We start from the raw sequence: 14,465 nt of genomic DNA, 5'->3' as shown, positions 1-14,465 counted from the left end.
ATTTCATCTCTTGACTTGTAAGTGACTCATGACCTGAGATTATTCAATCATCCTTCAATAATAACTTAAATCACATCAGTAGTGTATCTTAAAGTATCTCTCTCTCTCTCTCTCTCTCGCTCTCTCTCTCCTCTTTCTGTCTCTCTCTCTCTCTCTCTCTTTATATCTTTACAGATTTAGTCCTGGAATGAAGGAAGGAAGTAGCAGGAAGAAGGCTCAAAAGTTCTGTAGAACTGGGAAATAAAAAGATACAGGAATGGGTTAAGGCATTTTGATAGCCACTTTTGTGCTTTAGGAACATAAAGGAAAGGATTATTTAATTGTAGAATCCCTGAATGCCAGAGGCAGCGTAGCTAATAATAATAGCTAACATGTATGCACATACTATGTACCAGGCATTGTGCTAAATGCCTTGCAATTATTATTTCATTTGATCCTCACAATAACCCTGAGATATAAATGCTATTATTGCCCCATTTTTACATATGAAAATACTGAGGCAAATAGGGGTCAAGTGACTCGCCCAGGGTCCCATAATCATTAGGTGTCTGAGGCTGGATTTGAACTCAGTTTTCCCTGAGCTCTGGGCTCCAGCACTAGAGGCTCAGCACTCCATCAAGTGCCACCTGGCTAGTTTGTTAGTGCTGATGGCAAGGCTTTCAGTCAGAAACTAATAGGTTCAAATCTCACCTCTAACATTTACCAGTTATGTGACTGTAGGAAAGTCCTGAGCATGAATATGCTAGGTTATTTATGGGTTGTAATCTGCATGGGCTGAGGGAGTCCCCACTCTGATTTTACATATCAAAAATGTTAGGGATAGCAAGATCCTTAGGATTGCTGACCATGACGTCAGGGAGGAAGTGAATTGGATTTAAGTGAGGGAGGGGTTGTACAAAGTCACCAGCCTCACTTTCTCCTCCAGAGCCATCTGGGTCGGGTGGCAAGATATAGATCAGCATGACTAGAAATGGCCCTGGATATTTTGAAGAACCTTGGCCTTTTCAAACTAAGGTCTTCAACAGGTCTCAGTTTTACTGAGGCAAAGCCCAGTCAGTGATTAAGACTTAACCCTTGGATTCTTAGGAATTGTCGAGTCCAAATCCATTATTGTAGAAATGAAGAAATGGTGACTCTGAACTGACTGCTAGTGAACTTCAGAGTCTGTGGATGTGCCCAAATTTCCTGATGTGTAATTGATGCTCCCTCCCTCACCCTATACCATGCCCCCAACTTGCTGATACTCTAGCCAACCCTGTCTTTTCTTTTTTTGAAAATACATCCCATTTCCATAACACCAGGCTGGCATTTTGATTGAAGTCTCTCCTCATAATATTAAACTTGAAAAAAAAATCATATTTTGTTCTTAAGGAATTTCAGTAAAATGTGACAAAGTTATAAAGGTGGTTTTTTTTTCAGACCTGGACACCTGGGGCTGCTCATTATGTCATATTTAATCATCAGTGTTTGACATTGTTCATCTCAAAGCACTTCAGACCAGTTCTCGGCCCTTTCACCACAATATAACCACTGTGGCTTTGTCAACTGTGGGAGTAGCACAAATGCCTGCTTAGCTGGCATGGAGCCCAAAGTTGCTTGGTGCTGCCTCATTGCCACTCTCAAAGCATGTGCCAAATTCTTGGACATTCCCACCATGGGCCATTTCCTTTGAGTCAACATAAAGGTAGAGGCCTGGAGTGAAAAAAACACTTTTTTAAGAGTTAGAATGCCCCTCAAAGGGACCACTGAAATCTGTTCGGTCGTGGAGACTTTTTCCCTAGGATAACTTCATTATATCTTAGCTTTCAAAAGTAATATCAATTCTGACATTCTCAGGGATTCATAACAACACATATTAAGGGCTGGGATAGCCAGAAACTGGCTTAAAAATAAATATCAGTGGCCATATTGTAGGAGCTGTATGGTTTTTTAAAAAATAAGATATTCAATATATGTTGCCATATGTGCATGTGTATTAAAATCCTGTTTAAAAAACATGAGAAATACACTTTATACTTTCACTAATAAGATTATTGGCAGAATAGAGACATCAAATATTTTAAGCCATTTAATAAATAAAAGCTTATAATTGTATTATTTTTCCAGGAAAAATACATGGCCAGTGATTTCTCAGAATTTTTAAATTGTCTTTACCTTTAATATTCCCACAGGGACACTTTTGATATTTCACAGATCTTGTCATTTTTTTCTTACAGAAAAAAAGCATAGATTTTATTCTATTATTTGAAATAGGATAAAACCAGAGACTAATTCTACAATGCTCTTTTGGGCAGGTCTATATGAAAATCAACTTTTGACATTGAAATTCCAATCTGTTTTGAAAAATATCTCTAGAGAAGGAAACTATAGTCCCCCCTCAGTCTAACACATCAACCATATTTTGATTTTATTATGTACAGATCCTATCACGTGATGTAATAGAATCCTGGCTTGGCCACTTACAATCTCTGTTACCTTAGGAGAGTCATGTGACTTCTCTGAGCCTCAGTTTCTCTACTTATAAAGGGAAATAAGAGGGAGAGGTGATCTCAAAAGTCTCACTCAACCCTACACCCATAATACTACCTAGCATGGCTGTAGAAGCTGTGGGAGATAGAAAACAAGTGTAAGGTAAGTTCTCTGCCCACCCCCACCCCCAAGAACTAGGCTAACTGACCATCAGAGTCAGAAAACACTGTTCTAGTTCACCTAGTTCAGAAACCCTCTACTGTTGAAGTTCATGTCCATCCTCTCTTTTTTCTGTACTTTGTGGAGGGTGAGGACTTTCATATGCAGTGACAACCTTTTATAACTTAGGGTTTGTCTGGTAGAATTACAGAGTTGGAGATAGCCCAGAGGCTATCTACTCTAGTCTTCACATCACCAAGGCTCAAACAAGACTAACATCCATCTTACAGGCTACCAGTTTTACGTTGTTTCCACCCTTTGGGGTGAGGTTTCAGGGGACTAGCTTTAAGTCATGGCATCATGATGAGTTCCTACTACAGATGAACAATAAAGACCATTGTTAAAATGTTTCTAATTTCCCCACTGTTGTGTGTGGCATGTTGACCTAGTTAACAGTTCAATGCACTGAGAGAGAGAGAGATGACCTCCTTTCAGCTCCAATGTGCAAGTTATTTGTCCTATGAATACTGAGTGCACCCACCATGACAGCTGATCTTTCATTTGTATTCATAAAAACGACATGCTGTAGTACCAGGATAGACAACTACCATAAAAGCTACCCATCTAGATACAGGAATCCAAATATTATAAGAAATAAAAATATATGTTTACATCTTTATGATGCTTTGGCTTGTGTTTGTTACTCCTGTATTCTTTCCTGGCTTTTTCTGTAAATAGGGTATAAAATTTTGATGCTATTTGCATCATTTATGACATTGTCATTTGAGCAGCTTTTAAAATTTAGTAGTATAACTACTAAAGAAACTAATGTTGCATCCCCTTCACGAACATACCTCCAACTTACACATAAAGGTTGAGTCCCCAGGGAACACACCTGTACCTAGGATTAAGGTACTCCATGGGTTCACACTCCTAAAACTATAGTTCTTGTTGGTGTAATTACCTTAAATAGTCATCAAAGAGAGGCAATTAGCTCAAAGTAAAGGCATTGTTAACAAGGCATCATAAGAAAAATAATAGCAAAATCATCCCCTTCATAGACCTAGGATACACTTTCCCCAAACCACTCAGCATCCCTGGGTAGAGTGGGTGCACAGGGCACAATAACAGAGAGGTGCCCCTTAGGGAACATGCATAGCTCCAGCACCTCCCACCTCTAGCCCTGAAGAGTATTAGTGGCTTTTTCCTTCTTTTGCTCCCCTTAGGTACAGCATCTTTGCTTGGTAAGTCATTATATGAAATCCAGGCTGGAAGTAAAGCTTGTTATCAGGAAGGAGGATAAAGGAAGTTACACGGAGGAAGTGGCATTTGGGTTGGACTTGTAGATAACAAAATTGAAGCCAAGAAAGGCTAAATAATTTGCCCAGGGTCATAGAATCTCAGAGCTGAAAGGTTTTTCATGACTAGTAAACGGCATCAAGGCAGATGGGGGTGACTGGCTAACACTTCCTCTCTAGTCTCGTTACCTCTATCCTATTTACCCTGTTAGGTTATTGCAATAGCCTTAAAAGACCTTTTTACTGCTACTTGTTCCTCCCTCCAACCCAGTCTTCTAAAATGATAAAGCTTCACGTATAAGCTCTCTAGCTGCAGCCTCCTTGAGCAATCTGCACAGACCTGAGTCCATCCTTCCAGTGTCAGTACGAGGTAGGTAACAGACAGAACCCCTATGTGCGGTATGAGTCTGAATCAGTCAGCATTCTCTGGGATGTAAGATGTAGGACATGGAATGGACCTTAATGATGATCTGTTCCATCTTCCTCATTTGGGTCTAGGAAACAGGTCCCAAGATGTGATATAACTTGTTCAAGTTTATAGAGCTAGTAAGTGGCAGAATCAATTTCATCATCACACTTTTGCAAACTAGATTAGAACAGATAAATCTAAGCTTCCATCAAGTAACTACCTAATGTCCTAGGCGCCATTCTCTGGTTTCTATAATATTCAGTGAATCCTGGTTTGTCCACTTTAGGAAATGAACATTCCATCTTCTTTTTGGGATCATATATACCCTTGAGGATGTCTTTTTAAGCTATGTTTCTTGCAAATATGTCATCAGTTATAATATGTTATTGCCTATTGTTGTCTTGGGTTACTTCCAATCTCAATTCTTCAGAGATCATGGTGATTCGTAGCTATATAGTTCTACTGGAAAGATACATGAGAGATCCATAATTTCTTCATCATAAGGAATTCTTGGTGTGGAAAGTAGTTCTATCAAAACCCACTTATAACTTAGTTATTAAATCCTAAGGAATTGTTTATGGCACATTCAGGTTAAATGACTTGCTCTGAATCACATGGCTACTAAGTTTTAGAGGCAGAATTCCAGTCAAGGTCTTCTTATCTACAAGCCTAAAACTCTATTCAATGTACCATGCCAAAAGAGAAATATCAATATGCTAAATATGTCTTTTTTTCCCAACAGAACAAGGCTTGGGATTATTGAAAGTAAAGCATGATCCAATCTACTTTCCTCTTCCTATTCAATTTTAAGTATATCCCATTGCACATGGTAGGCACTTAAATGTTCTGACTGACTGAGATAGAGATAGAGACCAAATTTATCAGTTCATTGGTGTAGAAAATTCTCAGATAAGTAAACTCCTTCTGTATTTTCTCTGCAATTTAGTCTTCATCAATTCCCTCAGGCATAAGAAAGAAATTAAATGACTTACATAGAATAAGTGAGCCAGTATATAAGACTCATCTTCCTGAGTTCAAATCTGGCCTCAGACATTTATTAGCTGTATGACCCTGGGCAAGTCACTTAATCCTTTTTACCTCCATTTTCTCAACTGTGAAATAAGCTGGAGAAGGAAACGGCAAATCACTCCAGTATCTTTGCCAAGAAAACTCCAAATAGGGTCATAAAGGCTCAGACATGACTGAAAACATTTGAAAAACAAAATTATACCAGAGGCTGGGACTTAAACCTCTCTTCCTATCTTCCAGGCTAGGTTGCTATCTACTATGACATGTTTCTGTGTGAGGTACAGTGGAGGACATGTGCACTGGGAAAACAACTCAATAAACAGTGGCCATTACATAAAAAAAAATGTGCCTATTACGTACATCTTTGCTAAGTAGGGGGAGATCCAAACATGGCATCTTAGGCTTATAGATTTAAAGTTGAAAGGAACTTAAAAGATTAGTTAGACCAAATTCCTAATTTTACTAATTCAGAAACTCAAAGAATGATCAAGTGGATTTACCTAAGGTCATACAAGTAGTAAGTTGCAGATTTTGGATTTGAGACCAAGTCTTAGGTCTCCAGAGCCAATGCTTAACTAAAAATTAGTCTCTGCCATCAGGAACTTATAATCTTGGGGGGGGGGCAAAACCAAGTTTACCAATAGCAATAATACAAGTTAAAATATAAGCACTACATTGGAAAAGTACAGATTAAAATGAAGTAAGATGAGAGAGAAAATCTAACTAAGGCAATCAGGAAAGATTTCAAGGAAAAGATGTTTGATGTTTGAGATGTTGAAGGTAGGCAAGATTTCAATAGGCAGAAGAGATGGGAGAGAAGAGTGGGTAGTTTAGGTGCAGGGAACAGTACGAGGAAACATAGGAAGGCAGAGAAGACTGGAATTTATTTGAAGGAAAGCCAATAATCCAGACTGATCAGATTGCTGGATGTGGAAGAAGACCTGGAGTTCATTTTCAAGCTCAGATACTTATTGGCTATTTCACTTAACTTCTGTCTACTTCAGACCTATGAAAGAAGATCCTATCTGCATCCAGAGAAAGAACTGACAAATAGAAGTACATACAGAAAGATTTTCTACATACGTACACACACACACACACACACACACACACATACACACACACACACACACACACATTTGCATCTAATGGCATCCATATCTAGGGAGGAGTAGGAGTGGGAGGATGGGGGGAGGGGGAAAAAAGAAAAAACAAGCTACAAGATAACTTTAATATATATTTAAAAGTAATAGCAACTTGTGCATAATGGATTTGTAGTTCCATGTGCAATTAACTTTTTTTCTATTCTACCATATTATGGAAATGCTTGGTTTTGGGGATTTTTTTGTTTTTGTTTTTGCTTTTTGCTTAGGCAATTGGGGTTAAGTGACTCGCCCAGGGTCACACAGCTAGGAAGTGTATTGTGTCTGAGGTCACATTTGAACTCATGTCCTCCTGACTCCAGGGCCAGTGCTATATCCACTGCGCCACCTAGTTGGCCTTGTTTTATTTCTTAGGTTCAGACTAAAATAAATTTAAAAAATAAAATAAAACAAAATTGAGATAATAATAGCACCTACATTTCAGAGTTGTTGTGAGGATAAAAGAAGATAATATTTGTAAAGTACTTTGCAAACCTTAAAGTGTCATATAATTTCTATTATTATTATTTATTTTTGTTATTGTTATTAGGAGCTAAGCAGTGCCTTAAGATTGCTGAGCCTGAAGATAGGAAAATCTTCAAATCTTGCCTCAGACACTTAACCAGCTATGTAACTCTGGGCAAATTATTTAACTTGCCTTGCCTCAGTTTTCTTAACTGTAAAATGGGGGTAATAATAGCATCTATCTCTGAGAGCTGTTGTGAAGATAAAATGAGATTTTATTTATAAAATACTTTGCACAATGCCTGGCACATAGTGTTCTTGTTTAATTGTTTTAGTCGTGTCTGACTTTTCACGACCTCATTTGGGGTTTTCTTGGCAGAGATACAAGAGTAGTTTGACATTTTTCTCCAGTTCATTTTACAGATGAAGAAACTGAGGCAAACAGGGTTGAGTGACTGGCACGAGGTCACACAGCTAGTTAGTGTCTGAGGACAGATTTGAAATCATGAAGATGAGTTTTCCTGGATCCAGGTCCAGCACTCTATTCATTATGCCACCTAGCTGCCCTGGCACATAGTAAGTGTTTAATAAATGGCTGTTTCTTTCTCCTCAAAAAGTGATTATGCACTCTAATCAGCAAAACTTTTTTTGAACACGTACTCCTAACATATGTGTATATATGTACACACACACACACACACACACACATATATATTTATTGATAAATTATGTGTTTTATACTAATATATTATGTATATTATAAAACATACAAAAACCAAACATTTTAAATGATGAGAGAAAGATAAGACAATTAAAAAATTAATTTCACTTATTATTGGTACATAAAACCTTTTCGTTCTCTTTTTTCACTTGTAATTGAGAAATGTTTAATTAAATAAATTTGGGAAAAACAGGTATGGGGGGACTAGTAAGACCCAATGACTATTAAACTTGTAATACTCCCAAAAATATGGAGTCTCATGTAGTGGTAGACAGATGAGGAAAGATTACAAATGATATCAGATTATCAAACATTGAACCACCTTATATCTGTTTCTTGTCTCTCTGTGTCTGTCTCTTTCATGTCTTACGGACCACCCCATTTCTAATAGCCTATGTCCTAATGTTTGTTTTTGCAGATCTGACATTCTATATTATATCTTCTAAGGTTCTTTCAACAACTAGCATTCAATATTCTGTTCTTTTTTTTATATGAATTTATTTATTTTCAGTTTTCAATATTTGCTTCCACAAGATTTTGAGTTCCAAATTTTCACCCCATCTCACCCCTCCCCCCACCCCAAGATGGCATGAATTCTGAATATCCCTTCCCCTAGTCTTCCCTCTCTTCTATCTCTTCCCCCCTTCTCTTATCCCCTTCCCCTTCTATTTTCCTGTAGGGCAGGATAGACTTCTGTACCCCGTTTCCTGTATTTCTTATTTCCCAGTAGCATGTGAAAACATTTTTTTAAACATATGTTTTTAAAACTTTAGGTTTCAAATCTTCTCACTTCCTCCCTCCCCACCCACCCTCATTGAAAAGGCAAGCAACTCAATATAGGTTATACATGCGCAGTTATACAAAACACTTCCATAGTAGACATGTTGTAAAAAACTAACTCTATTTCCCTTAATCCTATCCTGCCCTCCCATGTATTCTATTCTTTCTTTTGACCCTGTCCTCCTCAGAAGTATTTCTTCTGATTACCCCTTTCCCAATCTGCCTCCTCTCTATCATCCCCTGCTCTCTTGTCCCCTTCTCCCCCTATTTTCCTGTAGGGTAAGACAGATTTCCTTACCCAATTGAATGTGTATGTTATTCCTCCTTAAGCCAAATCCTATGAGAATAAGATTCACTCATTCCCTCTCACCTTCCCCCATTTCCTCCATGTAAGAGCATTTTCTTTTCTGTTTTTTTTTGTGAGATAATTTACCCCATTCTACCTCTCCCTTTCTTCTTCTCCAGTATAATCCTCTCTCATCCCTTAATTTTATTCTCCAGATATGACCCCTTAATCTTCAACTCACCCTGTGCCCTCTATCTATCTATCTATCTATCTATCTATCTATCTATCTATCTATCTATCTATCTACGTATCCATACGTATAATTTTTTTCCTCCAACTACCCAAATACTGACAAAGGTCTCATGAGTTATAAATATCATCTTTCCATGCAGGAATGTAAACAGTTCAATCTTAATAAGTCTCTTATGATTTCTCTTTCCTGTTTACCTCTTCATGTTCCACTTGAGTCTTGTATTTGAAAGTCAAATTTTCTATTCAGCTCTGGTCTTTTCATCAAGAATGCTTGAAAGTCCTCTATTTCACTGAATTACCATTTTTTCCCTGAAGGATTATACTCAGTTTTGCTGGGTAGGTGATTCTTGGTTGTAATCCTATCTCCTTTGCCCTCCGAATATTATATTCCATGCCCTGTGGTCCTTAATGTAAAAGCTGCTAAATCTTGTGTTATCCTGATTGTGTTTCCACAGTACTTGAATTGTTTCTTTCTGGCAGCTTGTAATATTTTCTCCTTGACCTGGGAACTCTGGAATTTGGCTACAATATTCCTAGGAGTTTTCCTTTGGGGATCTCTTTCAGGTGGATTCTTTCAATTTCTATTTTGCCCTCTGGTTCTAATATATCAGGGCAGTTTTCCTTGATAATTTCTTGAAAGATGATGTCTAGGCTCTTTTTTTGATCATGGCTTTCAGATAGTCCAATAATTTTTAAATTCTCTCTCCTGGATCTATTTTCCAGGTCAGTTGTTTTTCCAATGAGATATTTCACATTGTTTCTATTTTTCATTCTTTTGGATTTGTTTTATAGTGTCTTGATTTCTCATAAAGTCACTATCTTCCAATTGCTCTATTCTAATTTTTAAGGAAGTATTTTCTTCAGTAAGCTTTTAGACTTCCTTTTCCATTTGGCCACTTTTTCTTTTTAGGGCATTCTTCTCTTCATTGGCTTTTTGGACCTCTTTTGCCATTTGGGTTAGGTTATTTTTTAAGATGTTATTTTCTTCAGTATTTTTTGGGTCTCCTTTAGCAAGCTATTGACTTGTTTTTCATGATTTTCTTGCATCACTCTCATTTCTCTTCCCAGTTTTTCCTCTACTTCTCTTACTTGCTTCTCAAAATACCTTTTGAGCTCTTCCAAGGCCTGGAATGGATTCGTATTTTTCTTGGAGGCTTTGGATGTAGGAGCTTTGATTTTGTTGTCTTCTTCTGGTTGTATATTTTGATGTTTTTTGTCACCAAAGTAAGATAATATAGTCTGACTCTTTTTGTACTGCTTGCTCATGATCCTGGCCAATTACCTGAGTTTTAAACTCTTTGTTAAGGTAAAAGTCTGCTTCCAATGTGGAGAATGTACTGTCCCAAGCTTCAGGGGTTTATACTGCTGTTTTCAGAGATACTTGTAGGGATCCGTAAATTTTCAGTTCTTGCAAGGTGGTATGATAAGGGGCGAAGTGTATATTCCTTTCCTGGCCTGTGCTGTGGTCTATTAGTGACCTTTCTGTCCTGGAACTATGAGGAAGGTTTCCTGTCCACAGCCCCTACAAGCTTCACTGTGCCAGTGCTCCTCCTTACCCCAGGCTCCCCCCGACCAGAACTGTGACCCAGATCCAAGCAAGGGCAAAGCAAGAGATTCCTGCCTCAGCACCAACAGAGAGATCCCTGCAATCCCCCTCTGATCAGCCACTTGTTTCCCCCTCAGTTTGTGGGCCGGAAGCTCGGGAAGCAGCTGCCCACCCCAGGGCCACACTCTTGGGGAATGGAGCTGAGACCCCACCTTCTTCTCTCAGCACTGCAGAAACAAAATTTTCCCAGTGACCGTCTAAATTGTCTTTGGCATTCATGGATTGAGGAGTCTGGAAACCGCCACAGCTGCCCTTGATTCAGTCCTTTGAGGCCTTTCCAGGTTTGCTGTGGCCTGTGTGCCCATGCATGCTGCGCTCTGCTCCCAGCCCGGTGAGATATACCTTTCTGATCAATCATCCAGGTTGTCTTTGGCTGGAAATTTGTTTTACTCTGACTTTTTGTAGGTTAAGCTGCCTTAGAATTTGTTTAGAGCCATTTTTATAGGTATTTGGAGGGGTTTGGGGGAGAGCTCAAGCAAGTTGCTGCTTTCACTCTGCCATCTTGGCTCTGCCCCCAAACCTTTTTGTTCTTGAAAACAGTGTGATTAAATATGCTTTACTATTTTAAAAGATCTCTGTGTCCTGGGACATGGAGTAGATTTGTGAATAATAATAATTTGCTAGAAATTACTCATTCAATTATATATACAGCCAAGGAGATATATTTCTTTTTTTGAAGATTTTTTTTATTGACAAATACAGTCAATAAGCATTCATTAAATGCTTACTGTATGCCAGGCACTGTACAAAGTGCTGAAGATACAAAAAAAGGCAAAAGACAGTCAGCCCATCGTCTCAAGGACTTCATAATCTAATTGTAGAGACAAGAAAACAAAAAATGTATGAACAAGCTACATACAGAATAAATAGGAAAGAACAGAGGTAAGGCACTAGAATTAAGAGGGATTGCAAAGGCTTCCTGTAGAAGGTGGGATTTACACAATACAACAATCACGTTAAAGGTCATGAGAGTTGGTGAGCAGAACTTTTCAGCAATAGTCATGTTCCTTTGTATTCCTCATATACAAAGTAATAGTAAGCAAAAGTTCACTGTCTTTGGTTTCAGCTCCAGAGGACATTTTCGGCATAAATTCACTCCTCTTTCTTTATGTAGTTATGCTTGAGGGATAGTATCCCACCTTGACTTCCTATTCATGTTTGGGTAACTTAGGTGTACTTTTAAATGAATGTGAAAAATAGCAAGCAGGCCAGTTTGGCTAGATTGTAGGATACAGAAAGAGGAATACTGGATAATAAGCCTGGAGAGGTTAGTTGAGGCCAGGATGTGGACAGCTTTAGCGAAACACAGAAGTTTCTATTTAATCCTAGAAATAATAAGGGGCCACTGGAGTTTGGGGGTGGGGAGCAGTGAAGGAGGGAGTAGGAGCATAGCATGGCCAGATGTGAGCTTCAGAAAAACTGATTAAATAGCTGAGTGGGATCAAAAAGAGACAGGAAGGAGGGGTTTCAGTTAGGAAGCCATTACAATCATCTTAGCAATTAGGTAGTGGCTGTGAGAGAGGAAAAAACGGCATGGGTGAGAGATGTTGTAGCTATAGAAATAATACAATTCAGCAACTATTTGGAAATTTGAGGTGGCTGAAAGTGAGGAGTATGAGTTAATATTGGGGTTGTAAAGTTGGCCAGCTCAGAAGATGGTGGAGTCTGCGACAGAAATAGGGAAGTTTGGAAGAAAGAGAGATTTGAGGGGGAAAATAACGTGATGAGATCTATGATCAGATCACAATCCATCCTTGCCTGGTCATCCTGTTGGACTCAGTCTTGCCCAGAGCTAAAACAGTGGGTGTGATCTCTAACCCAGGGCAATAGAACCTACTCTCTGAATGGTGCCTATCTCAGCTATAAGATGATTTTAGGGGAAGAGGGTAGATATTTTATGAAGGGATGAAGATTTCCCAATGGAGATACAGGAAGGGAAAAAGCTGGGAACTTGCAAAGAGGTAAGAGGAGGTAGAATGGGAAAATATAAGGAATAATAATGAGCGAAGGGTAAGTGTGGTTGTTCTGAAGCTAAGTCCCATAAGTGGCTATTAAGGGAAGGGTGGGATGCAACCCACTTCTTTCTTTTGGTTAAATAATCAAACACTTTTTAGAGTTGAAAAGTGGCCTCCATTTTGGAGACCTCTGCAATATGTAAGGGGATATTATGAGAAATAAAGCAGAGATGGTAGATTAAAGCCAAATTGTGGAAATGTTCGAATGACAGGCTAAGAAAGTCAAATTTCATTCAATGGTAAGCATTGAAGGTATTCGAGTAGAGAAATAATACAACGGATCCTTTGCTACCCACCCACCCTCCACCTCTATCCTCAGGAAGTTTCATTTCTTTTTTTTTTCTAAGTTCTTAAAAAAAATTGTTTTTGTCAAATCCAGAACATTTTGAGGGTAGTGAATGGGTGTTGAGACAGGAGGTATGGTGGAAAGGCAAGAAGAAAAAGAATGTTAAATGCAGTAATTCAGAATGTTGGAAAGCAGTAAAGGAATAAAAATATTAAAAAAATAAAATAAAAATATTATTTTTATCTTCCTGCTAAGTAAAATAATAAAATGGAAAGGTCATGATATGATACCCATCCAAGCCGTCTTTCCCTGATGCTTTTGGCTCGGGACCTCTTTTTTTTTCCTTGTTTCTAGCATTGCATTGGGTATGAGTTCTTACAAAATGAAACTTGGACCTGCCCTTACTAAGAACAATAGTATAATACCTATAGTCTAATAAAAATATCCAATCAATCAACAAACATTTATTAAGTACTTAGTATGTTTTAGGCAATAGGTAAGCAATGGGGATGCAAAGAAAAAACAAAACCAAAATTTGTCTTCAAGGAGCTTACATTCTAATGGAGGAAAAATGATGTACATAAATAGGTATATGCAAATTACAGAGTAGATGGAAGTTAATCTTCCATCAAGGGGAAAGCATAGCAACTGGGGGACCAGGAAAGGGCTCCTGCCAAGAGCGGCTTATTGTTTTGGTGGCTGTTGTTGTTGTTGATGGTGATGGTGGTGGTGGTGGTCTCTAGTTCTTGCAGAGGTCTGATGACATCGGGAGGGCAATGTCTTGACTTGCAAATGAATTGGATTTAAGTGAGGCAGAGCTGTTGCAGAGTCATCAGTCTCACTGTCCTCCAGTCATTGGAGTCCAGTGGCAAGACACAGGTCAAGACAACTGGCAATGGCCCCAGATAGCAGTGGTTAACCTTGGCCTTTTTGAGCTAAGGTCTCTCCCAGGTTCCAGTTTGTCTGAGGCAATGCCATTCAGTAAATAAAGGCTTGGTAAGAATTAAGGCAAAAGATGATCCAGTTTGCCTTCACAAAACAATCAATCTGGGAGGGAAAGACCCTCAGAGTTTCTGGCCAGAACAGAAATAATTGTTACTTACACTCGCTCAGGTGGCTTGAACTGAATATCAAAAGAGGTCAGGGATGCTAAGTACTTTAAAGGAGGTCAGGCATAATCGAAAATTATTAATGCATTATCTGATAGCTAAAGAGCTATATACTTTCAGAGTGAGTTAAATAGCGTTGCACTAATAATAAATAGAATCATGGAAGACTCCTCGACAAATGGGGAAAGATCACTCTTTCATGAAGGATTGTGCCAAAGTGTTTTAGTGAAAGCTGAGGCCAGATGCTTAGCTTAGGGTTTTATGAACTTCAAACCAATTCCAGGTTTTCAATGTTTCAGAACTTAGGCCAACTCTCAGGCTGTGGAAGATTTATAGTTGGGGCATGAGCTACAGAAGAGTCAATGGATTTAACTGTAAGTGAGAGATCAGCAGTTTCAACTGAGCCCATCAGTTTTTGTCTTGATCCCACAGTTGTCTA

Source organism: Phascolarctos cinereus, unplaced genomic scaffold, assembly GCF_003287225.1.
Source record: "Phascolarctos cinereus isolate Bilbo 61053 unplaced genomic scaffold, phaCin_HiC Scaffold_4;HRSCAF=312, whole genome shotgun sequence".
NCBI lineage: Eukaryota > Metazoa > Chordata > Mammalia > Diprotodontia > Phascolarctidae > Phascolarctos > Phascolarctos cinereus.
This window is presented reverse-complemented; position numbering follows the sequence as displayed.